Source organism: Sus scrofa, chromosome 6 (genome assembly GCF_054392235.1).
Source record: "Sus scrofa isolate SSC_HxYL_T2T_F1_AM1 chromosome 6, Sscrofa_HxYL_maternal_Yorkshire_Landrace_v2.0, whole genome shotgun sequence".
In the NCBI taxonomy this organism is placed as follows: Eukaryota; Metazoa; Chordata; class Mammalia; order Artiodactyla; family Suidae; genus Sus; species Sus scrofa.
Window position 1 is genome coordinate 132,430,718 of NC_139388.1, and position 12,107 is coordinate 132,442,824.

Sequence of the window (12,107 nt, forward strand, 5' to 3'; positions counted from 1 at the left end):
GGCTGGCAGCTGCAGCTCTATTCGACCCCTAGCCTGGGAACTTCCATATGCCTCAGGTGCAGCCCTGAAAAAAAAAAAAAAAGACAAATTAAAAAAAGAGAGAGAGAAAGAGAGAACTTCCCCAATCTAACAAAAAGCATACAAAATCCTACAACGGATATCATACTCATAGTGGAACAACCAAATGCTCTTCCCCTAAGATCAGGAACAAAGCAAGTATGCACACTCTTACCGTTCCTGTTCCACACTGTGCGGAAGGTTCTAGCCAGAGCAATGAGGCATGAAAAAGGGCATCCAGGTGGCAAAGAAAGAAGTAAAACTACATTTGCAGATGACATGATCTTATTTATCAAATACCTAAGGAATCTACTAAAACCCATTAGAATTAATAAATGAGTTCAGCAAGGCTGCAGGCTATCAGATCAATATACAAAAGTAAACAGCATTTTTACATACAAGCAATGGACAATCATAAATTGAAATTTAAAAACAATACTATATATGATACTATAAAAATATGAATTACTTAAGGATAAATCTGATAATGTGAAAGACAGATATGCTGAAAACTACAAAGCATTTGAGAGAAACTAGAGATGACATAAATAAATGGAGCTTATAGTGTTTCTATGCTAGAGTCTCAATATTGCTGTGCTGAAGTCTCTAAGAACATCACCAGGTCTGGCGATCTCACCAGGACTCACTCAGCCTGTCACCATGGTCACAGCTGTGATTTATGACACCACAGGATATAAAGCAAAACCAACAAAGGGAAAGGCAGATGGAGCAGCGTCAGGAGGAAACCAGGAGTAAGCTCCCAGGAGATTCTCCCTGGGCCCTCCTTCAGGGTGAACTTAATCCCTCCAGCAGTGGACCACAACCAGAGAAGCTCCAGAACCCAGTACCCAAAGTTTTTACTGGGGCTGGTCATATAGACACCCTCTGCCTAGCACACACCAAAATTCCAGACTTTCAGAAGGAAAGCAGGTCTTCAGACAGCTGAAGCACAGAGGACCACTCTCTTCGGTTCTGGGAATGATGGGAAGTCTCCCAAAATCCAAGTTTCCAGACATCAACTTGGCAAGTGGGCCTTTCTAAGGATGGCAGGCCCAGTCCTGCTGTGCTGACACTTCCTGCACAGTCATAAAAATGCCAATTCTCCCCTAATCAATCTGTAGACTCAAGATATTCCAGTCAAAACCCTAGCATGCTTTTTGTAGAAAATGGCAAATGGATTCTAAAATTCATACAGAAATGTAAAGGATGAAGAACAAAGACCAAAGCTGGAGGTAAACACCACCTGATCCTAAGACTTACCACGAACACATAGTAATAAGGACAGTGGACATGGGAAAGAGAAACCAATCAAGGCAGCAGGACAGAAATGGGTCACACACAGAGTGCTGATTTTTGACAAAGAGGAAAAGGTGATTTAGTAGGGGGAAAAAGGGTCTTTGGACATCCATATGCAACAACAATAAAGAAGGACCCATACCTCACACCATAAACAAAATTAACTCACAGGTAATTAGATCACAGATCTAAATGTGAAACCTAAAACTAAACAACTACCAGGAACAAAAACAGGGACAAATCTTTGTCACCTTGGGTTTGACAAAGATGCCTTTAGATATGACACCAAAAGCACAATCCATAAAAGAGCAAGCTGATAAACTGGACTTTATAAAAATTAAAAAATTTCTGCTTGTCAAAAGAAACTACTAAAAGAATGAAAAGACAAACCACAGACTGGGAGAAAATACTGCCAACCATGTATCTGATCAAAAGGATCTGTATCTAAAATATTACAAACTCAAAACTCACTAAGAATAATTTTTAAATTGACAAGATTTGGGCACTTGACCAATGAAAATAAAGGGATGACAAATGAATACATGAAAAGATGCTCAACACCAGTAGTGAAATGCAAATTAAGACCACAATGAATTGCCACCACATGTCTATCTGAAGAGCAAAAATTTTAAAAGGCCCATACACAGTACTGGTGAGGATGCAAAGCAACTGGAATTCACACTGCTGGTGGGAATGTAAAATGGCACAGCACTTTGGAAGACAGGGCAACAGTTTCTTAAAAAGTTAAACATACACTTACCGTATGATCCAGCCAGGCCACTCCTTGGAACACACCCAAGAGAAAAGAAAGCATATGTTCATATAAAGACCTGCACATGAGGGCTCATTCATAGCAGTTTTATTTGTAACAGCCAAAAAGCAGAGACAACCCAAATGTCCATCTACCAGTGAATAAGAAGGACAGCTGTAGTACAACCATATAACACAACATAAAAAGGAATGAACTACTGATACACTCTACAGCCTGGCAAATTTCAAAATAATTATGCTGAGTGAAAGAAACCAGACAAAACAGTATGTACTGTATGATTCCAGCTGTGTCAAATTCTAGTAAATGCAAATGAATGTTAGTGACAGCAGATTCGTGCTGGGGAGAAGGGAGGGAATACAAAGAAGGAAATTGGGGGGTGACAGGCATGTTTACTGTGTGAATTTGGCAAAGGTTATACACATGTCAAAACTTACCAAAACTACACACTTCAAGTGTGTTCAGTGTGGCTGATCAGATCTCAACAGAGCTGCTAACACTGAGCTGCACGAAGGGGATGGAGGGGCATAGGGAGTGAGCCACCAGCTGGGGACAGGCCCTCTGTCCCCTCCCCCTCCTGGCCTGTCCCAGGAAGCCCAGCCTCGTGGTGCCCTTCCCTACCTTTCCACCCAAGTCTCCAGAGCCGCTTGTGGGTCCACCAGAAACTGGGGCCATTTTATGTGCTGCTCACTTGGGCAAGGAAGTTTGCCTCCCAGTTAAGACTAAGGCTCCTTCTTGGTTTGGGGACTGACCCTTGGTGTCACATCACATGTGCGCCCCTCAAATGCCTGGGGGCAGCACATACCCCACATGAGGAAATGCCAGCATCCCAACCCTGCCCAGCTGAGCCCCTGCAGGATGGGAACAGCAACTGCGCTGATCCTCTCAGGGCCTCTACTCACCCCCAGAGAGGAAGCGGGGCTGGGGGGCCCACAGCAGAGGAGAGCTGAGCTGCAGCTCCAAGCTCTGCCACCTCCTGCTCTTGGTGCACCCCTGGCATACTGACCTGGGACCAGGCAAGCCCAGGGCAGCACCCATAGGCTCCTGAACACCAACTTCCACCATCTGACCCTCCACCTGGCAGCTATCCAGAGGTCAAGACAGGGAGCAGGAGAGCTGCTGGGATGCACAAATCATGGGTCCCTCTCCTGAGATATATAGTGCAGGTCCTAGCGGTCATAAAGCAGGCATCACTTGGAATTCCTGGGAGAGTGGAGGAAGCAAACACCCCTTTTGAATGTATGTGATTTACAACAATAAAAAGACAAATGACCCAATTAAAAAACCCAGATAGACATTTCTCCAAAGAAGCCACACAAATAGCCAACAAGCATGTGAAAAGACTCTCGACATCACTAATCATAAGGGGAACGCAAGTCAAAACCACAGTGAGATATCACTTCACAGCTACTATGATGGCAGAAATAAAAAGACAATAAAAAGTTTTGGTGGGCATGGGGAGAAATTGGAAACTTCGTACACAGCTGGTAGGAATGTAAAATGGTTGCAGCCACAGTCGGGCAGTTCTTCAAGTGATTAAGCATGGAGTTACCATGTGGCCCAGCCACTCCACTCCTAGAGAAATGCTCAAAAAAATGGAACACATATACCCACATAAACACTTCACGTGAAGAGTCACAGCAGTACTACTGACAACAGCCAAAAGGCAGAAACAACCCAAATGTCCATCAATGGACGAATGGATGAACAAAAGGTGGTCCGTCCAGACAATGGCACGTTACTCCGCCTTAAAAAGGAATGAAGCCCTGACACCAGCTACAGCATGGATGAACCTTGAAAATGCTGTGCTCAGTGAAAGAAGCCAGAGCAAGAGGCACATGTTGTATTATTCCCTTGCATGAAGTGTTCAGAACAGGCAAAACAGACAGAAAGTAGATTAGCGGTGGCCAGGGCTTGGGGTAAGGGAGAAATTGGCCGCTATGGGGTCTCTTTCAGAGGCGATGCAAATGTTCTGTAGTTAGAGTGTGGTGATGACTACAGGACAGTGTGCAGGTACTAAAAACCACTGAATTGCACAATTTCAAATGGTTTAGATGGATCATTTTATGTGACTTTTATCTCAATTTTTAAAATTTTTGGAGCTTCTGCTGTGGTACAGCGGATTAAGAATCTGACTGCAGTGGCTCAGGTCACTGCTGAGGGGTGGGTTCGATCCCCAGCCTGGCTCAGTGGGTCAAAGGATCCACCATTGCCATAGCTTCAGAGCTGCAGCATAGGCGGAAGCTACAGCTCATATTCAATCCCTGGCCCAGGAATTTCCATATGCCACAGGTACAGTCATACAATTAAAAAAAAATTTTCTTTCTTTTTATGGATACACCTGCAGCATATGGATGCTCCCAGGCTAGGGGTTGAATCAGAGCTGCAGCTGCAGGCCTACACCACAGACACAGCAACACTGGATCCAAGCCACATCTATGACTTACGCCACAGCTTGTAGCAATGCTGGATCCTTAACCCACTGAGTGAGGCCAGTGATTGAACCCACATCCTCATGGATATTACGTGAGGTTCTTAACATGATGAGCCACAGTGGGAACTCCTAATTTTTTGAATTACAAAAAAAAATTTTTTTCAAGGTAAATTTTATGGTATGTGAATTATAGCTTAAAAATAAAGTGTAACATAATAAAAAGTTTTTAATGTATATGACTTGCTTTAAAAGAGATACAGAAACAAATATCCACTTTAGTAAATATAATTTCTAATGCTGAAGTTAAAAACAGTTACTTTATATTTTAAGTTTAAGGTGTTTTCATTTGAATCCTGGACAATTTAAAATACATTTAGCCATCATCTACTCATCAACTGTAACTGACATATTGCAGTGAATTAAATCAAGCAATAGGGACAGAAAAGTAGGAATTACATAAGGAAAAATGGCAACTGGGGATAATACTGGGTAGATATAGAAAGCATAAAATGAGATTTGCTGAGTTTAGTCAGAAAAAGAGGAACACAGAGATGTTTAATAAAAAGTACAGATTCCTGAATCCGGCAGGACCAAACTTTTTATACTTCTTTAGGGATTCTTACCTCAGAAGATTTTTCATTAATAGTTTTATTTTATTTTTTTAGGGCTGCACTCAGATTTTTCATTAATAATTTTAAAAATAAACTGTGAAAGAAGAACAGTTCAGCTTTCCTCCCAGAAAAAGTGGTGCTACTCTCCCAGGCACAGGAGTGGGGAGGGCACCCCCACTCCTCAAAAGGAGCCACAGGGGTGACACCCCCCCTCCCCAGGGCCCCAGGCCTTGCTCTGCCCAGGAGTATCTGGGACAGCTGCAGGTGGGCGTGTGAAGGGCCATGCTGGGAGAACCAGAACACAGGGAGGAAGCCTTCATTCCCTGGGTTGCTAACAGAAAGGACACCCCCTCGGTATTTTCCCAGCTTTCTCCCAGAGGTGCTTTCCTCACGGTGGCACAAAGGCAAGACTTGAAAACAAGGCTAGGAGCTCCTGTTGTGGCTCAGCAAGTTAAGAAGCCGACTAGTATCCACGAGGATGAAGGTTTGATCCTTGGCTTCACTCTGTGGGCTAAGGACCTGGTATTGCCGTGAGCTGTGGTGTAGGTCACAGATTTGGCTCAGATCTGGTGTTGCTATGGCTGTGGCGTAGGCCAACAGCTACAGCTCCGATTCGACCCCTAGCCTGGAACTTCCATATGCCACAAGTGCAGCCCTGGGAAAAAAAAAAGAAAACAGGGCTAAATGCGGAGTGAGGTTTCCAGGTCTGGGGGGGCCCAGCGGAGTTCCACCTCAGACACATTCACCTCCCCCTGTTCTCAACCATCCCTTAAAACACCTGACGGTGATGAGCACATCCTTGAGCTTCCGAATGATTTAAATGTGGAGAAATCCCCACGTGTCTGTCAAAGGGTTTGAGGTTTCCATGGATTCACAAATCAATCCCTTCCTTGTTCAGTCCAGTCAGTCCTGGTTTAAGAAGTGATTTTACCATTTGCAGAATTTGCTCCAGGAGCCAGTGTCTTAGTGGTAAAAAAGATTCAATTTCTTATCAGGTTGTATTTTTATGCCTCAGATGAACATGTAAGAGATCTGGTCTAAGAGAATGTGGATGGGCCTCCCGCCCCCCCCAAAAGAGCAGAGACCTTGAGGAGGTTTATAAGCAAGGATTGAGAGGGCTGGAAGACCACCTAACGTCGGCCGGCACCTGACATATGCAGAGCTTACACCCCCCAAACACAGGGGATGCTGAGCCAGAGCAACCTGGCTGGGAGGGATGCGTGAGATTTGGACCCAGAGCCTCAGGCCATGATGCCCCACAGATCCAGGGATGGAGACAGCAAATGACTCCCACTGCCAGCCTTGTGACCCTCAGCCTCCCTGAGCCTCAGGATGGCAAGGCCCTTCCCCAGCAAAGGTACACTCACATAATTAAGACAAATACTTGGAAACTAGGATCACTATGAAGAGATGGCCTGGCCACCACTCACGCTACCCTTCACTAGGGATTCAGGCCCACATGCCCTCTCCCTCTTGGAGGGGTGCATAGGCACTGGGCCACCGGGCAGCAGTCTGATACCCTCCAGACCAAGGGGGCCTTTCTGTCCCTCACTCACAGGATCCAGAGGGACTGCAAGACCAGGACATGGAGGAGGCTGAAGGACAGATAATTAACTAGCAGCAAGTCCTGCAGGTTCCTTCAGCCACACTCTTTGACCCACCACGTGGGAAGCCCAGCCCCAAGTGTGGCAAGATCCTGAAAACTTCAAATCCCAACCCTTCATCTGCAGACAGACAAGAGAGAAAGCCAGGAATAGTGTACAGGTACCCTGCAACCCTGTGGCCAGGTGGGAACAGGGTCTTGACGGTACAGGCAAGGAACACACACAGACTGGCGGGCATCGTTGAGGGGTCTCCTCCAGCCACCCTGTGACTTCCCATTTAAAGCGGCGACTCTGTTGTATGGAAACTACCTCCATGGAGCTGATTTTTTAAAACATGAATGCCCCTCACCAATCTCAATAGCTTCTTGGTTCTCTCAAATCGTGAGGTCACATTTCAAAGAGAAAAAGCGTTCCTGGAGACAATGTGGCCACTCCCCTCTGACCCAGGGCTGGGGACCTCGCGGCCCCTTCTCTGGACACCTGGGCCAGACATGGAGGCTGCCCACCCGAGACTACCATTTGGTCTGCTTCTCATCTCACTATCAAAGGCTGCAGAAAACCAGCATCAAGGCCTCTCTAGGCAGATGCAGTGGTGAGATGCAGGCTGGCTGGGGACGGGTGGGGCTGCAACAACACCAAAGTCAGTACCGGGAGCTGGTCCAGATCCGGTAGTGGCAGGGAGGAAGCCAGTCGGGGCAGGGATGCCGGTCTGCACAGCCCCTCCCATTAAGGCTGAAACCTATTAGCCACAGAAGTTATGTAAACGGAACCGCCTGCAATTTACACTCAGTCCAGATCTCGCTGCCCACACGCGCCCCCGTGTGGTCCAGGCCACCTGTCCTGTTCCGATAAAAAGCAAGCATGACTGCAGGGTTCCCCGAGTTCACTGGCCCCAGAGTCTGTCAGCACCCCTGCCCTCCGGCCCCCTGGCCCAGGGGACACATTGGTGTGTACCCTCTGTGCCCCCTATCCCCAGGGGCGAGGTCAGCCCCTGGGATGGCCCCTGTTTGCTGAAGTCCCCTGGGTGCCTGAGAGGCTCTCCTCTCAATCTGAGAGTCTGGGGACGCAAAGAGAAACTCACTATAAACAGCCACAGTCATCCTGGCTGCCCCTTGCCTCGCAGAGGCAAGAATAGCTCAGTAAAGGCTCCCAACAGCCCTGAACCTATACTCACAGCCACAAGGCCAAGGAGCAGACAGAAAACAATGCACACAGCACCTGGTGAGCACAAGAAGCAGGAACAACTCAAGCTCAAAATGTCCAAGGACCCAACAGTCCTCAGTGCACAGCAGGAAAGAGGAAAAGGCCAGAGTGACGCTCGCAGTGATTCAGGGAGATGTCATGTCAGACCCTCCAGTGAGCAAGGCCACCAAATAACTCACCCCTTCTGGGCAGACAGCAAGAGCAAAGAACCTTCATACTTCCTTCTTCTGTATCTTTAAACCAATAAGGAAGAGGCAGGCGATTGGAAACTTATAAACCCCTAGTTAGGCAATTCAGCTACGGCAGCAAGAGAGCACTGGAGCATCTGCACAGAGAGGCAGCAATATGCAAAGTGGCCACATCCAAGTGCAGAGAAGAAGTGAGACCAGAGAGAAAGTGGGAGACCAGCAGGCGGTCTCCTGCCACCGGGACCTTGTAACCCCAAATATCTCTTTCCAAAGTCACAGGCAGGGAAAGCTTCAGCAATTAGGAAGCTTTCCCTTTAGGGAAAAAGTTAGGTCCAAATCCACAGACCCCGTTCCAGTAACGCTGACAATAGCTCTCCACATGCTAGGCTGACCAGCATCAGGAGCAGAGCAGTGAACCGGCCAAGCGGCACACGGTGCTCTGAGTGTAGAGTACATATATACCTGATCGCAAAGGCTTGATGAGAAAAAAAGAACATATCCTATTAATAATTGCTACAGGAGTTCCCATGTGGTGCAGTGGGTTAAGGATTTGGCATTGTCACTGCAGCAGCTCAGGTTGCTGCTGTTGGCATGAGTTCCATCCTCAGCCTGGAAACTTCCACATGCCTCAGACTCAGCCAAAAATAAAAAAATAAAAAAATAAATAACTGTTACGGTGTTTACATACCGAAATCAGACTATTTTGGCAAAAAGCATATTGTTATCTTTAATTTTGCCCATTTCTTTTTACCTTTCAATGTGCTACTAGGAAGTTTTTAATTACCCATGAAGCTCATATTCTGGCTGGTGTGCATTTCCACAGGGCAGCTCTGTCCAGTATTTAGAGCAGCTCAGGCCAGCCCAGACCAGCCCAGCCCAACACACCATGTGGCCCTGATGGCCCTGGGCCAGACACAGCTTCAGAGGAAACTCAACTGCCCTCACTGCTTCCCAGACTCACAGACACACAAACAAAAATTGGTCCTTCACTGCCTGTTTCCAGGGGTGTCCCCACATCCCAGGCAAATAGCTCCTTACCCGACGTGCTGGCACATGGGCTCCACCCTGTACCATGTTCTGCTCCAAGTGTTCAGGGCTGGAGCAGCAAGTGCAGGAAGCCCAGTGCACAGCAGTCAGCCCCAGGTCCCGGAGCTAATCAGGGAGATAGGAGGCTCAGACACCTCCTTGGGTCCCCATGGTGAGAGCCCGCACCAATGGAGAGTGACAGGATGAAGCACAGGCCTGGTGTTAACACAGATTCTGAGGCCCTAGCCTGCTGCTTGCTGCTATGTGGCCTCTGTCTGTTGACCCAGACTCTCTGTGCCTCAGTTTCCTCATCTGAAAGATAGGAAAAATTATAGTACCCTCTGCATAGGCCAACATGAGAATTAGCAATTCCCCATAAAAGACTTACAACAGTGCCCCAGCACACGCTGACACTGAACTTCAGCTTGCTTAAGAACAAAGAGCAATGTGGCTGGGGCCCCGCCTGTCTCTCTCCCGGCGGGCCGGACTCTGCCAGCTGCAGCTCAACTTCACTGCACTAAGTGCCCTCTCTCCCCAGACCCCATGGAGCCCAGCAGGGTACCTGCATCATCAACAGTTTCTGCTAAGTAAATCCAAGCCCGGAGAGACCAAGTGGGGGCCCTGTCTCCACCCAGGGTCAGCTCACCCTGTTCCCATCCTGCCTCACAATCAATCCTTGCTCTAAGGGGTCCAGGCTGCTTCCTGGGCAGGTCAGAGGCTGCACCAGACACACCTGGACCATCCTGAGGTGGCAGAACATGAGGGGCCCCAGGAAAGTGGCACATCAGCAGGACTCAAGGACCCATCGCTGGCCAAACTAGGTTTATTCACTGAATGAAGTGGGGGTCCTTCCTGCTGTCTGTAAACTAGGGGAAGTCTGAGGAGGGAGGGGAGCTATGGTCCTTTCAAAGTGTCCCTTCAGGAACAGGTGTAATCCCAGTGGGAAGACCCTGCCAAGCACCCAGCAACAGCTCCTGTCTTCTGGAGGGAGGTACCAGGAAGCCCACTAGTATAGCATCATCCGACCAGCCGCCCTGGGGAACAACAGATCTAGAATCATCCATGGGATCTGCTCCTGACTGAAAGGGCTTGAAGATACCTAAAAGCAAGAGTGATTATGAGGGACCCTACTTAGAGGAGGGCTGGTGGGATCACCAGCCAAAAGGCTAGGATGGTGGGGCGGCAGGGAACATCCCTACTGTTAGAAAATAGATGTCATCAGGCATGAGTCAGAGACTTATCTTCAATAGTTCAGAAAGAACTATATTGTACTGCCACCTAACTTTGTAGTTATTTCCCCAAAAAAAAAAAAAATTAAATCAAAATGAAAACAAAACAAACCACCTCTCATCCCCTCAAAGCCCTGGGTTCAAACTGAAACCCAGCTCTTAACCCCATTTCTGTCTCCTTCACTAGTTTACCTGACTCTAAAGGACCTGCTCGGTCCTGGGACACAGCCCTGACCTTCAGCAACATGTCCTGAGCTCGCCCTCCAACAAAGAAAGTGCACAGGGCCATGTGCAAAAGCCCAGGGCAGGGCCCAAGGGGCTCCACATACAGGCTGACCTAGAGGGAAGCCCAGGCAGATGCAGGCCCTTCATAGTCATCAGCTTTACTTTATCCAACAACCAGGACAACACAGGACTCAGTGATGGCAATGGAAACATAGCTAAACAAATATAAATGCCCTCCTAGCCTTCAGAGCCTGGTTCACTTTATGAACCCACCTTTAATTCCATGCAGCCCCAACCACCCTCACCCAGAGCAGGCAGGCCACAGTTCAAGAGGTCCTACAACCAGAGACCCAACCAAATACTTCTGACCCCCAAGCTGGGCAGGACTGACCAGTGAGAGGGGACACGACTCATTCAAAAATGCTACGGGGGGGGGTGGGTGCGGTGAGCTTCATCGCATTCCTGTGGCTACCCCCAACCTCTTGGGCTACTCCTACAGAAGGCCTTTCCTTTTGTCCCTGTCATATCTCCAGGCCCTCATTGCCCATTTCTGCTCAGCATGGTGCCCCAAAATGGACAAAGAGAGAGGCCAGAAGCTGAGGCCCTGTGTTCCCTGCTCTGCCAATTTGCCTAGCAAGCTGGGTCCCTGGGGCTGATAGCACCAGCTGCTGTGCCAAACCCCAGGATACCCACATGGCTGTACCAGCAGAATGAGCACCAGACAGGCCCCAGTCCAGATGGATTGGATCCATGGTCTTCCCCAATCAAAACTGCATCTTCACTTTAAGTTTCAAGGCTACTTCTAAAAACTTAATGGAGGACAGCCTGCTGGTAGGGTGAACACCCGTCCCCTGCACGTGCTAGTCAACTAATCCACAGAGAATGCCCAGGTCCCCTGAGCCCAGTAAATAAGAACAGAAGAGCTGGTTGCTCTTCTGGCTCCAGCTGGGTCACGAGCAGCAGAGGGGACAGGCACATCCAGGAGGCTGTGTGAGGGTCCCCCTCAGCAGAACAACTGCCACTGCTATGCGTTATAACAAACGACCACTTAACATCCTTGGAAAGTGTGCCACAGGCATACAGCAATGAAGGAACATCTATTTAGGGAAAGAGCCCTGACACACACTGGCTTCCTCCCCAAAACCAGAGTGGATGAAAGCACCATCCTGGGGTAGGGGTGGGGCAGCCAAGACCAGCCCCTTGCCCCAGCTCCTAGTGCAGGGCCATGGCTTCTCCCGAGAACACCATTCTTGCTCAGCTCATGGGGTGGAGGGTCCATACCCTGGAGGGCAGCCGGGACAAGCAGGGGCTACCACCCCTAGTGCCTGCACCTAGAGCCATGGTGTCACTCCAGGAAAGGACACTGCTGCCCGACCTCCTGCTCCAGAGCAAGGGCAGCCTCCAGGTAGCCTGGTGAAGCAGCGACCTCAAGGAAACTGGCAGCTCTGTGACAGTGATGAGGAAA

At 48.5% G+C, this 12,107-nt stretch overlaps 1 protein-coding gene across 10 annotated transcripts in view; it reads right to left on the reverse strand.

Annotated features, from left to right (window-relative positions):
- The window catches only part of SLC66A2 (solute carrier family 66 member 2), a 58,421-nt gene that overhangs the window by 30,656 nt on the left and 15,658 nt on the right, over positions 1-12,107 (reverse strand). For 2 of the 10 annotated variants that reach the window (XR_014805161.1, XR_014805163.1), the window contains exon 5: positions 2,114-2,136. The exons of 7 other annotated variants lie outside the window; for them this stretch is intronic. The gene's annotated coding sequence lies outside the window, so the exon portion shown is untranslated. Of the gene's footprint in view, positions 1-2,113; positions 2,137-2,559; positions 2,627-3,128; positions 3,326-12,107 lie in introns of all 10 variants that reach the window. One more of the 10 variants, XR_014805162.1, reaches the window with a different exon arrangement.